The following is a 14,872-nucleotide window of genomic DNA, read 5'->3' on the forward strand; positions in this document are numbered from 1 at the left end:
TCTTCGAGCCACCCATCATCAAGAAACAGTGAAAGCTAGTACACTAGATAAATTTCTTTGAAGGCAGCTGATCAGACAATGGGCTAGCGTGATCAATACTACAGACCTAATTTTACAACCCAGTTTAAAGGATGACGGCATGAACTTGTAACCTGAATCAGGACCAATGATGAGAGGTGAACTTTAATTGGTGTCAAGTTCAATTAAGAAAGGAAAATAAAATAAGGAAGAAGAACTGGGATTCGTGAGAAGAAGAAGAAGAATCGTAACTGCGACAAACTATGAAGGGAGAAGAAGTTGTGGGACAGAGAGAATGGAGACACACAGTAAAATACCTTTTAGCCTCCTACCCAAAACTCCTAACGTTGGTCAACAAACATCACACGGGTGCTTATAAATTTTATCTTTTTGGCTCCGTAAAATTATTTCATTACTAATATAAAGCAGGGTAAGAAGGCCTACAAGAGAAACAAAAAAACAAAACAACCCTACGAATCCCAAAAATACAATCACGGTGCTTAGAATCACTACGATACCATACAACATAGAGCAAACAAGTAAGAGAGATTGGGGAGAAAGACTGGCAGAGGTGTGGGCTGTGAAGAAGGGAGGAGAAGTGCGAGTGAACGACGAGGAAGTGATAACAGGGGCCTGATGCTTGAAAAGACAAACGGAGGCAATGGAGAGCAAGAGAAGAATAAGGAAGATGGCGATAGAAAGGAGAGCAGCAAAATGGAGAAGTGTAAAAAGAAGACATACATGATGTGAACGATACAACTGAAAGTTTATTATTATGATTTGTTAAGATCAAAACAAGACAGGACATCAAGTAATCAAAGAATTAAGGACAGGTACACTTCCTCCACACAATCTTCTCTAAGACATGTCTACATGTCTAACTCTCATGGTGGTCTATAACCAGGAACAGAAGCAGAAACTACAAAGAATTTTAAGAAGGGTTACTCGATCAAGCAAAACGAGGACTGTTTCTTTAAAGGTGACTAGGCTCATCTTTTTTTAATATTTGAAACAATAAGTAAGTGACTAGATTAAATCACTATATAGCACACCGATATGCAGTGAGCAAATAGAACTGCCCATAGTTTGCAAACCTGAAGAACTAATCAGCACAAACATACTAAGCATACACCCACACATATTTTTCATTGTTAGTTTCTTTATAACTAAAAGATCACAGTAGAGTTATAACAAAAACTATTGAACCCCCACACACACACACACACACACACACACCAAACAAAATCTACAATGAATAAATCCTTCATTCTTAGCAGCTTCACCTTAACATAAATGAATCAAATGCACCTAAAAAGTACAAACAACAAGCGATAACAAATAGAAATGTTTGCCTCGTCTACGAATAACTTAAAACAAGACATTCAACAAAATATGAAGTGATTCAACCCAAAGAGAATAGCAGAAAACTGGCAAACCAGATTAAAATTATAAAGAGAAGCTAAAAATATGAAAAAGAATAGTTAGGGGAGGACTTAGCCCCATTTTACTAAAGTGTGGACCTCGTGTTTTTTTCGTCCATCCAATCTTTCTTAATTCGCTCAGACATTCTGCATTACAACAAAGCACTTATGGTATGTTTATAGTTAAGGAATTTAAGACAAAAATAAGCATAAAAGTTAACCTACCCATGAGGAGGGAGGGGGCTTCTAATTTTTATACCCTTGCGAACAATCCCGAAATGGACAACTCAAGTTCCAATCATCTAGATTGGTCCTCGAATAGGCACATGGATTACGTCAATGAGCTGATCATATGATTAGTACATCAACCGAGCTCTTGTCAATAGAGACAACATTATCTCAAGCACTTGGATATGCAATTTGTAATTGCATATCAAATACACATACTAGAAAAATTGCCTATCAAATACATACACTAGAAAAAAATAGTTCCTAATAAATTAAGTATGCAAGGCATGACTGATTGTTTAATTGCTATGAGTTAACAATAAACCAGTTTCAGTTCGTAGCATAAAAAATATCTATAGTAACATGGTGTTAGTGAATCAATTTGGAGAATAAGGTTTGACGAGGTATTTCTATATATCATTTGTAGCCTTTGACATGAGGTCACCAAATAAATCATGCAATAAAGCCAAAAAAAAATCACTAGAGAATACACCTTACATGGTATCTTACATGATGATCCTAAGTTATTGTGAATGGTGAGATTCCATTTGACCCTTACCAACACCTCATGAATGAAACCAAAAAAAAAACCCTCATATACCATTCCTTTTTTTTTAGTTATTCAATCACTAGGTGAACATTTCTCAAAAGCAAGTAGATATAAAAGACCTTAAATAAAATAAACTTTATACAAAACTTCACTATGCCATACAAAGCAAAGCAAACAATAATCTTAAACACAATTAAATCTGCAAAACTCGTCACTAAACCCAACAAATCATATAAGATGAAAATTCAAATAGTAAATAATAATGAATAAATGGAAGAGAGAGAGAGAGAGTGAGTACATCCGTAGTACTCCACTCAAATCCCTAAAAACAGTTAAAGTAATCAGAGCACAACACAAGTGGGACACGTTCACTAAGAACCAAGATAATAAAACTCAAACACCATCACATACACAAAAAATAGTCCTGAACTATATGCTATCAATACTGCTCACGATACGGATTTGTTGAAAACAGAACAAAACAGTCCACCGCCGAGTTTAAAGGGTGTTGCTATTCTCTAGGTGGGAAAAAATTGGATTCCAGACTTGTTCAGATCTCTACTCATTTTAAGGTAGTTGAATGAAAAATTCAAAGCTGTTAAAACGTTATCTCTTTACCAAACAAAAAGGCATGGAAAGTTTTTTTAGACCGTGACTAGCTTATAGCTTGAAATTAAAGAGGAAATGAAAAAGTGAAATCATCATGCTTTTTTATTAACAAACATCACCGACTAACATCACTATTAAAAACAGAGATCGGTCAGTCAATGAAATCACTTTATGAATCTAAATGCTTACTATAAATCAAAAAAGAAAACACAAACAGATCTAATCTTCATCATCATCATCAAGTTTATTACTAATAATCAAATCAAACAACTAATATATCCATAAAGGATGCATCTTTGACCCAATAATTCAAACCCCACGACCTAAAACCCAAACTTGCAATAAATCAGTACATAAATTTGTTACCTTTAGCAAATTGAACCCTCAATCCGCAAAGCTTGTTTGATATTTGAGGCGAATTTATACCAAATTGCACCTTAGAAATAAAAAACCAAATAACTAAGAGTTAAAATCACAACCTAAGACAGATTGTTGAAGATGAGAGAAGAGATACGACGACTTACCAAGAGCAATCAAAACACCACTCTTTTTCCCTCTTCACTCGTTTCTGTTTTCGTTTTCTTTTTTCCGCGTAATGCATGGGCCGCGGTATAAAACTAGCGCCTCCCCAGATTTGTTTAAATCTCCTTCATTTACGTGGAATATATGAATATGGTTTTGAAAAACCATCAGCAATACAACAAAGAGCTGTTTTGCCTATTATTAAAGGTCGTGATGTTATTGCCCCTTTAGATCATAGATTACAATGTATTGTAAATGACGATGCAAGTGGGCAAATCTATGTACGAAACAGTTAAATCAATACAGGTGAGGGTCTGCCTAACCCTAGCTTAATTTGGAAAAAAAAAAAAAAGGTCGTGATGTTATTGCCCAAGCTCAATCTAGTACTGGGAAAACTGGAAAAGTTCTACGATTGTTGTTACTGTTTGCCAAATCGTTGATACTATGAGAGTAAGTTTTTATGTTTCTTTTTGAGTTCATGACTATTTAGTACCACGAACTTTTGCTTTTTTTTTCTAAATGGTAACCGAATTTTGTTTCTCGCCTATTCGTATCACAAAGTTTCAATTTGTTTTAATTTAGTACCTCAGTTAATTTTTCGTCCAATTTCACTAGCGGCGTTAGCACTATTCACTATTAGCATTATTCACACAGCATTATTCACATGAACAGTGTTTTTTTTTAAAATCAAATTTTGAAAAAACAAACAAAAACACTATTCACATGAACAGTTTTTTTTTTTACTATTTGTGTGAATAGTGATTTTTTTTTCCTAATAATCTTTAATCAATCTTAAAAATTAGGTTAAAGATTTTTTTTTAAAAAATCACTATTCACGTGAATAGTGATTTTTTTATTTTTTATTTTTTTAAAAATCTTTAATCAAACTTAAAAATTAATTTTTAAGCTTAAAAATTAATTTTTAAGTTTGATTAAAGATTTTTTTTAAAAACACTATTCACGTGAATAGTGATTAAAAAAAATAATATTTAACCAAACTTAAAAATTAATTTTTAAGATTGATTAAAGATTATTTTTTTAAAAAAAAAGAAAAAAAATCACTATTCACGTGAATAGTGAAAAAAACTATTCGGGTAAACAGTAATTTTTTTTTAAAATCAATCTTAAAAATTAATTTTTAAGTTTGATTAAAGATTTTTTTTTAAAAAAAATCACTATTCATGTGAATAGTGATTTAAAAAAAAAATCCTTAACCAATCTTAAAAATAATTTTTAAGATCTTTAATCAATCTTTAAAAATCTTTAAAATCAATCTTTAAGATCTTTAAAAAAAATCTTTAACCAATCTTTAACCAATTTTTAAGGTTGATTAAAGATTATTAAAAAAAAATCACCATTCACGTGAATAGTGGAAATAGTTTTTTTGTTTTTTTTTCACAATTTGATTTTTTGAAAAAAACACTGGTTACTCGAATAGTGAAAACATTGTTCACGTGAATAGTGATGTGTGAATAGTGATAACCGTGAATAGTGTTGTGTGAATAGTGCTAACCGTGAATAGTGCTAATGCCATTAGTGAAATTGGACGGAATTGGACGGAAAATTAACTGAAGTACTAAATTGAAATAAATTGAAACTTCGTAGTACGAATAGGCGAGAAACAAAGTTCGGGTACCATTTAGGAAAAAAAGCGAAAGTTCGTGGTACTAAATAGTCATTAACTCTTTCTTTTTTTCATTTTCTTTTTATATTGTGGTGGTTTTTGATGTTTTGGCATGTTGGGTTTTGTTTTAATGTTGTAAAGATTTTAACTTTGGTTATGTGGTGTGTTTTATTTATTTATTTTTGCACTGGACTTAATGAAGTGGGGGTAATGTTTGTATACAGAGTTTTAGGAAGTGCTCCCCAGAGAGTGCATACATAATTCAATCAACGACCTTGTAGTAGCAGGATTTAAACTATAGTCTTGGGTGCCTTCCCCACAGCCACAAGTGCATCAGCTACAACGTTTGAGTTTCTACTAATATGATAGAAGGTACAATCCTCCAAAACAAAAATACTGGCATAAATGTCGTGAGCCACCAAAGTAGCTCCTCGAGATAGGTTTGTCCCTCTATTCTCCAAAATCTCAGCAAGTCTCTGACAGTCCGTCAAAATGGCAATGTTCCGGATCTGCATGTGCTGTAAAAACTCTAGGCCTCCTCGGATGGCTCGAGCCTCTACCTCTTCTGGATCAGCATTTATGTCTCTGTCATGTCCCGCGCCAATGCAATAACCAAAATTATTCCAAATAGCAAAACCTAAACCTACCTGTTTAGTATTACTATCCCACGAGGCATCTGTAGTGAGGTATCAACAGTTATCAGGTATATGAGGCCAGGCATTTATGTGTTTGTTTTTAGCAAACAGCTTCTCAGTGTTAGTGATAAAAGTTGAAGCTTTGGAGATGATGCCAAAAAAATCTGTTTGTTTGTTGTTGAAGATAAAATCATTCCTACTAGTCCATATAGAGTACATGATTGAGGCAATTTCACTTAGGGTGTCTTTAATATCATTCTTAGAATTTAGCATAGTGGTGATATTTGTGATGATGGAAATGATAGAATCATCGCTATTCCAATGATCGGTTATGATAGAGAGTTTAGAACCATACCATATGTGTCTGAGCATGACACAATGAAAGAGTGCATGATGAGTAGATTCCACCTGATTACTGCAGCGTGGGCAAGTAGCTGAGGAGATGATATTCCGATTTACCAGATTTTCTCTTGTGGGAAAGTTGTTTCTGATTGCTTTCCAAAAGAACAATTTGACTTTCTCCGCTGTGTTGAGATTCCAGATGTTTTTCCAGAGTTGCCGATTTTGGTTTTGATCTGCATTTGGGCTTTCACTGAGGTATTTGTAAACAGATTTCACTGTTAATTCCCCATTTGTTTCCTCTAACCATCTGATAGAGTCGTTGTATTCTTGTCGACTGAGAGGCACTTTCAGAATTTCCTTGACAGTGGCTGGGAGAAATATGGTATCCAAAACATTTCTTTTCCATGAGCGGTTTTCTGGATCAATGAGGTTTAAACTCACAGCACCTAAATGGGCCTACAGGTGGCATGGGTCCCATGGGTTTGTTGTATGGTAGAGTTGGTATCCAAGGATCTAGCCAGATCTTGATGTCATTTCCCGTCCCAATATGCCAACATAGCTTAGGGAGGATCTCATCTCTTGCTTTAAGTATACCTTGCCGTATCTTGGATTCCCCTCGTCTAGGGCACTTTACCCTCAAGATCGAATTTCCACGAACGTACTTCTTTAGGAGGCTTACCACCCAAGGTTTGTCTGGCTCTTTAAGGATTCTCCAAAATAGTTTAGCTTGAAGCGCGATATTGTGATGAGATGCACGCCTTATCCCCAAGCCCCCACTTGATTTTGGTAAGCATATTTTGTTCCAGGAGATATAGTGCACCTTATTTGTGTTGTTTTCTTTTCTTCCCCAAAAGAAACTAGCATTTAGAGAATCCAACTTGTTGCATGTAGATGTTGGTAGTTGGAAAACTTACATCATGTAAGAGGGGATGGCCGAAGTAACTGCTTTAATGAGCATTAATGTAATATTGATAGTATACAGAGTTCAGGCATTGATAGTATCACCTACTAGGGAACTCGCTTCCCAGACAGGGAAAGTAATATTGGCAATTGGAGGATTTATAAATATACAGGTTCATTCATGTATTGGAGGCCAAAGTTTAGGTTAGGATATAAGGAAGTTGGAACATGGAGTCCATGTGGTATCTAGCCAGAACGCCTGGTAGAGTTGTTGACATGATTAAACAAAGAGCGGTACGCACCAGAGTAGTCAAATTATTAGTCCTTGTAAGTTCATGAAAAACTCTCTCTCTGTCATTTAATTAGGTATATCGACTCACGAGAGGATGTGCTTGACTTTATATGCTCATACTGGGACAGGATGAATTTGATGAGATGTTGAGCCAAGGGTTTAAGGAAAAGATTTATGAGATTTACAGATATCTTCCACCAACAATACAGGTAAGTTTAGTATAATGTTGTTCTTTATTTTGGTTGCTGATTAGTCAGGCCAACCTATGTCATATATTAACATAAAATATACTTTATACCTGATATGGTGCACGATATGGTTATGATGCGTTGTAACACATGGGTAATCATGTGAGCAATTCAAGGTCAAGCCATTTCAAGCATCTACTGCTTCAACTAGATTTGAAATAGTTTACATTTACTGAAAACGGTAGAAAGTTTGGAATGATCCTTCCCATTCATGTTGTTGGGAGATTTCACTAGAAAGTCACACCTCAATCTAGTTACTTTCTATCCCAAATGATTTCAACTTGGAGCTCACACCAAGGAAATCACCCACCCAAGACTTTGGTAGTTATCACAACAAACTCAAACAAGCAAAGCCACTAATTTATCATCACCCATAGCAAGCAAACAATAAATAAGGAAGTAAATATGCAAAGAGACACAAAGATTTAGGTGGTTCGGTAAATGTTACCTACATCCACACAAGAGCCAAGTTTCCTTTATAGCAAAGATTGGAGAGTTTACAAGAGATATCAAGAATCAAGAACAAGAGGCCTCACTCAAACCCTAGCTCAATAGAGCTCCCACAATACCCAAGAAATGAATCTCTCAAAGTTGTCTCAAAACCCTAATCTATTTCCTTTATATAGGTGTACATAGAAAAAAAGGGGAGAAAAGGTTTGGGGCCGAAATATCGACAAATCGTTGAAATTCCGAAAAGTTTCAGAACTCTAAAGCTTGCTGGTGAGATCTGGGAGCTTCATGCATTTCGGCGGTTCCACTCCAACAATCTCCCCACTTGGAACCTTTGAGATTCTACATGCACATCACATCTCAATTGTAAATAACTCCATCCAATTCCAATTTACTAAAGAAACACTTTCGGCTCATCCATCATGGTCTTCAAGCAAGAAGACCCACCGGTTGAACACAACTTCAACTTCTCGATGAAACGCGGTCTTGGTCAACATATCCGCCGGATTCTCACTCCCTTGGATCTTCTCAAGTGCCAAACCTCATCCTCTAACGCAGTCGGATAAAATGATACCGGAGACCAATGTGCTTGGTCCTAGAATGAAAGGCGAATTCTTAGCAAGATGTATAGCACTCGATCCTTTGTTTAACACACACTTCTCTCTTGCTTCATCCCAAGCTCTTCCATCAATCCCTCAGAACGGATCATCTCTTTGCTTGCCTCCTCAGAACGGCACATACTCTTCTTCTTACGTGGTAGACAAAGCAACAATCTTAGAATGGCGAAATCCAACTCATTGCGGTAGCACCCTTGTAAAGACATAACCGATGTGCTTCTTCTCAGATCTACTTCTCTGCAAAATCGGCATCTACATACCCTTGCATGTTCACAACACCCCTTCCATAACATAGGCATTTCTCTGTAGTACCTCTCAGATATCTCAATATCCACTTCACGGCTTCCCAATGTTGCTTGCCAGGATTAGACATAAATCTACTGACAGCTCCCACTGCTTGGGCTATATCCGGACGCGTGCAAACCATGGCATACATAAGACTTCCAATGGCAGAGGCGTATGGTACCTTAGCCATGAAGTTTCTTTCCTCAACAGTCTTGGGAGAGTGTTCCTTGGACAACTTGAAGTGGACTGCCAAAGGTGTGCAAACTGGTTTCGCACTACCCATGTTGAACCTCTTCAATACCTTCTCAATATACTCAACCTGAGACAATTCCAGAATACCTTTCTGCCTATCTCTTCTGATCCTCATCCTTAGAATCTGTTTCGCTGCACCCAAGTCCTTCATAGAGAACTCGCTTGCTAACTTCTCTTTCAATCTCCCAATTTCTGACATATCAGAACTCGCTACTAACATATCATCAACATATAGCAACAAGATGACGTAGCTGGAGTCGAACCTCTTGAAGTAGCAACAATGGTCGTTTGCGCACTTATAGTAGCCATTTCCTTGCATGAAGTTATCAAACTTCCTGTACCCGCTGCCTAGGGGCTTGTTTCAAACCATACAAGCTCTTTTCGAGCACGCATACCATATTCTATTTACCGCTTCTTGATGAAACCCTCCGGTTCTTTGCATGTAAATTTCCTCAACTAGGTCACCATGGAGGAAGGCGGTTTTAACATCCAACCGCTTTCAAGATACAAATCTTCCGCTGCAACAATACTCAACATTGACCGAATGGTATTCGGTTTCACCACCGGGAGAATATCTCTGCGGAAGTCAACGCTTTTTTCTGAAAAACCCTTGACTACTAGCCTCGCTTTGTATCTCACGGGAACCATCATGTTCCTCTTTGACTCTAAACACCCATTTGTTACGTAGAGCCTTCTTGCCCATGGGTAGTTTGGCTAACTCCCCGCGCCACTAGAGATGAGGGACTTCATCTCATCTTGCATAACAAGCTCCCACTTGCTTGCATCACTCACCTCCAATGCTTCATCATAGCATTGAGGCTCCCACCATCGATAAGTAGCAAGTAATTCACATAGGTGGAGGTGGATATCTCGCATTACTTTCGGTACATGTGGCTGGATGTCTTCCTTGGGGCCGCGAGGTGGAGATGGACTCGGTGGTGTAGTATCCTCATTATTCTCTGAGTCACTACTACTGTCATCCTCTGACTGTGGGGCTCCCACTATACCACGACTTACATCGAAGTCTTCCAACTCAACATACTCTGTGCCGCTCTCTGTACCCGATTCCTTGGTTTGTGCTTCATCTCTGTCCTTGTACATCACCTTCTCATTAAACACAACATCTCTACTACGAATGATTTTCCGATTTTGATCATCCCAAAAGCGATACCCAAAATCATCACCGCCATAGCCGATGAAGGTGCACTTTAGTGACTTAGCATCAAAGCTTGCTTCTAGCTTGGTCACTAATGTGGACATAGGACACACAACCAAACACCTTCAAATGGGAAAGGTTCACATCCTTCCCGCTCCACATTTCCTCTTGAATCTTAAAATCCAAAGGTACTGATGGTCCTCTATTGATCAGGTAAGCTGCTGTGCTAACACTTTCTACCCAAAACTGCTTGGGCAAGCCTGCTAGTGTACGCATACACCTAGCTCTCTCTGTCAGTGTTCTATTCATCCGCTCTACAACCCCATTCTGCTGAGGTGTCCCTGGCAAAGTCTTTTCCATCTTGATGCCATTGTCAGCACAATACTTCTTAAAACTTGAATCCTCATACTCTCCACCGTTGTCGGATCTCAGCTTCTTTACTTTCAAGCTTGTCTCATTCTCAACCATGTCCTTCCAAGTCTTGAATACTTCAAATACTTCTAACTTGTGTCTCAAGAAATAGACCCACACCTTCCTAGTATGGTCATCAATGAAAGTCACAAAATATGACTTTCCGCCAAGTGAAGAGACATTAGTCGGCCCCGGACATCTGTATGAATCAACTCGAAGCCTTCTTGCTTTTCGGTCGACCCATTCTCGAAAACTCACCCGGCTTACGCTTTCCAAATACACAGTTCTCCGCCAGTCAATTTCAGTCGACCGTAACTTTGGGAGTTTACGAGGAAGAGTGAAGGATTTTCATTCCTTTCTCACTCATGTGACCAAGTCTGCGGTGCCAAACATTGGATCCTCTTTGCCATGTGCCCGCGACAATCGACTCACAACCATGTGCGGTCATGTAGAGAGTACCATCTTTCTTACCATTTGCAACAATCAATGAACCCCGAGACCTTCCAAGTATCACCGTGAAGATCTGTAACAAATCCTTCACTTGCCAATTGCCCCACGAAATCAAATTCTTCCTCAAATCCGGGCGTGTCGGCGTCCCTCAATAACCATGGCCACGAGCCATTCATCTTGACATGCACGTCACCCTTGCCGACAATGTCACAAGGTTGGTCATCACCGAGAAAGACCGTTCCAAGGTCACCTTCGGTGTAGTTCTCAAGGAACTTTCGATGTGAGGTAGCATGGAAAGATGCGCCGGAATCAAGTACCCAAGACTCCTTCTTGTGCTCCATCGAACATATCAAAGCGTCATCTACCATCTCAACAACATTAGCTTCTTGATTCTTTTTCTTGTTCTTATTAATGTTGTTGTTGTTTCTTGGTGCCGGACAATTGGGGCTATAGTGGCCAGGCCTACCACAATTATAGCACACCACTTCACTTATGTCTCGAGGTTTGTGTTCAACGCTTTGCAATTGGGGGCTTGAGATTTGATCTCCCCTCCACTTCTTCTTACCACGATTCTGTTTGAATTTCTCCCCTACTTTCGATTAACTCAATGCCGACCCGAAGATGAAGGACAATCCACGTCTCCGAATTTCCTCGGTTAGTACCATACTAACAACGCTGCTCAAACTTCAACTTGGTCATTCCCCAGAGCCACTAATAGCATAATTGTAGCCTTCCAACTTGGAGGCATTTGTCCAAGTATCGCCAAAGCTAGCACCTCATCACTAAATGTAATCTCAACCCGACTCCAATTGGTCCTTAGTTTGGTTGAATTTATTTAAGTGATCCTTGAAGGATGTCCCCTCCGACATTCTCATACTAATAGCTTGGTGATCAAATAGACTTTGTTCGGTCGAGGGTTGTTCATACATCGTAGTAAAGTGCCTCCATGAGAGACCCTTTGTCTTCTCGGTCTTAATATTGAAGGCTACCGACTTGAAAGACTCAATCGGATTGTGGCCAAGGCCTTTCTATCCTGCAAATCCCATTTGTCTTTGCGGAATCTCCTCAAGCTTCTCACTTATCAACGTTTCCATCAAATTCTTTTTGATAGAGAACGCCTCTCAATTTGCATCTTCCAATAGCCAAAGTTTGTTCCATCAAACTTCTCTATCCTCAGTAGCTTTCTTTGTCGGTCGTCATGACTTTCTTGAATCAAAACCAACGGTGGAGAACCTCTCGGAGGAATTTCCTCAAACACCTAGCCTCCATGCTAAAGGTGGAGTCTTTTCCTCACACACCCTGTAGCTCTTGATACCACTTGTTGGGAGATTTCACTAGAAAGTCACACCTCAATCTAGTTACTTTCTATCCCAAATGATTTCAACTTGGAGCTCACACCAAGGAAATCACCCACCCAAGACTTTGGTAGTTATCCGCGAACAAACTCAAACAAGCAAAGCCACTAATTTATCATCACCCATAGCAAGCAAACAATAAATAAGGAAGTAAATATGCAAAGAGACACAAAGATTTAGGTGGTTTGGTAAATGTTACCTACATCCACACAAAAGCCAAATTTCCTTTATAGCAAAGATTGGAGAGTTTACAAGAGATATCAAGAATCAAGAACAAGAGGCCTCACTCAAACCCTAACTCAATAGAGCTCCCACAATACTCAAGAAATGAATCTCTCAAAGTTGTCTCAAAACCCTAATCTATTTCCTTTATATAGGTGTACATAGAAAAAAAGGGGAGAAAAGGTTTGGGGCCGAAATATCGACAAATTGTCGAAATTCCAAAAAGTTTCAGAACTCTAAAGCTTGCTGGTGAGATACCGGAGCTTCATACGCTCGATGGTTCCACAGCTCAACAATTCATGTATTGTATTAATTGAAAATCCATAGAGCTTGTTTAGCACCTGGTTAAGAGGAAATTCGAAAGCCGGGTAGCCAAATTACTTTGCCCAGCCAAGAAGACTAGAGCATAAAAGCGAGACAACATATTCGAAACAAACCCGGATGGGGATCCTCCACTTTGTAGAGAAGTGGAGGCCTTTTGAAACGAAACTATTGGTACTCTATCATAAGATAACTTCCACACCATTCCAAATAGCACGGGTATGTAGTGTTCGATCTTGCAATCTCGATTATGCGCACTAGACACCGCGAAATTTCCCTTGGAACAAGGAGTCACGTACTCTTTGGCACAGTCTATTCTTTGTTGGATTCACTGGGTACCTCCCCGGATGTAATCCCGAGCACTTAAGAGCACGTTTCCACTTCAGCTGGAATCTGCATGTACCATTCAGTGACTCTGTAGTACCCTTAGATCATCAATACTTAAATGCAGTCTCTCTTTTAGAGATTGTTGATGCCAAATGCCCTCCAAAACCCAATAGACTCTCCTGTTCCAATCACCCAAAAGCAGTTCTTGGAAACAATTCTTTAAGTGCCCATTTTATAAAACTCTGGAATATATATTCTTTGAGTAGGATTCGACAATAGGTTAGAGTCAGTGATTCGAAGACTGCCTTTCCTCGATCTTTTAACAATACCTTCTAAGGGATGGCTAGTACAAGATGACGAACAACAAAGTTTAATTTTAGAAAAACACCACCATTAGGCTCATTACTTTACTTAAATTTAGATAATGTAGGATAATCAAAAATCATTTCGCCTTTTTAGTCGGAACCTTGGGTGGTTCTCAGAAAAATATAGCGAAAAAAATTATTCCTAGAGTCGGGACCCTTTTATTTATTTTATTTATTCCAATATTTTTTTTTCTAATTGGTTGACCGTTGGAATAGTTTGTAATTGCATCGAATAAATATTGCCTTTCCACGGAGGTAAATCTTTGTCTGCTATGCAAGAGGATAGCAAGTTACAGATTGATGATAAAATAGAATCCTGGGTCACAAACAGTGATGTCGTACTTAATGATATCTCCTGTTCTCATAAAATACTTAGTCTTCAAAAATCTTGAGCAAGCATCATCTTTGGACAGAAAAGACCACGCCATTTTCATAAGTACAGATAACTAGGTTTGATGTTTGAATCATAGTTCGTGATTTCGATAGAATTTTCAGAATTCTGTTGAATATTTTCGGTTTTTGAAAAATTTGGAATTCCAGATCAAGAGTAAAAAAAACCTAAAGTTCATAATGTACTCGGAATAATATAACGGAATAAGGGCCGAAATTCTGGTTTTTGGATTTGTTGGAATTCCAGAGATTCCCAAATCTTGAACTATGGTTTGAATGGATGTATTGTCTATAATTTTTGATATATTGACAAATCTCGGTCACAGTATAGGGAATTTATAAAATTATTTCAAATTTTTTGGCAAACAAGCTAAAAAATTATTTAACCTTGTTAGGGTACTTTTAAATTTTATAAACGGGAGAAACAATGAGGATAACGTTGGTTTATTAGCAAGTGAGGTGTTCCATGAAGAGGATGTACAAAGCATAATCAAGGTTGGATAGCTTTGAAAATTAGGCCTAGTCATCAAGCTATTCGAGTTGAGCATTAGAATGCTCAAGTTCGGCTCATGTGTCTCTCGAGTCGAGTTCAAATTTTGTTTGAGCTTTATTTCGTGCTCAAGTTCGACTCATCAATCGAGTATTCAAGTAGCTTAATGAGTTTAGATTCCTATTCTTTTGGACTACAAATTATTCTCGTGGTCGTGAGGTCAGCCTGAAGAATGTCATCTTCATCCTTACTGCAAATGGGTTGCCAGAGAATCTAGAGGATGTATCAAATGAGGTGTCACTCCGGGAGGATAAACTCGCAAAGTTAGCTCGTAGAGGTTGGCAATTACACCTATCAGTTGGTGAAAAGACTCGTAAACGTTGTGCAGACTG

The 14,872-nt window shown here is 38.1% G+C and overlaps 1 protein-coding gene across 2 annotated transcripts in view; it reads left to right on the top strand.

Moving 5' to 3' along the window:
- Positions 1 to 14,872, top strand: part of LOC147496139 (uncharacterized) — a 75,147-nt gene that overhangs the window by 30,050 nt on the left and 30,225 nt on the right. The gene's annotated exons all lie outside the window — the stretch shown is intronic.

The sequence above is a fragment of the Coptis chinensis genome, chromosome 6, assembly GCF_015680905.1.
Source record: "Coptis chinensis isolate HL-2020 chromosome 6, ASM1568090v1, whole genome shotgun sequence".
Lineage (NCBI taxonomy): Eukaryota > Viridiplantae > Streptophyta > Magnoliopsida > Ranunculales > Ranunculaceae > Coptis > Coptis chinensis.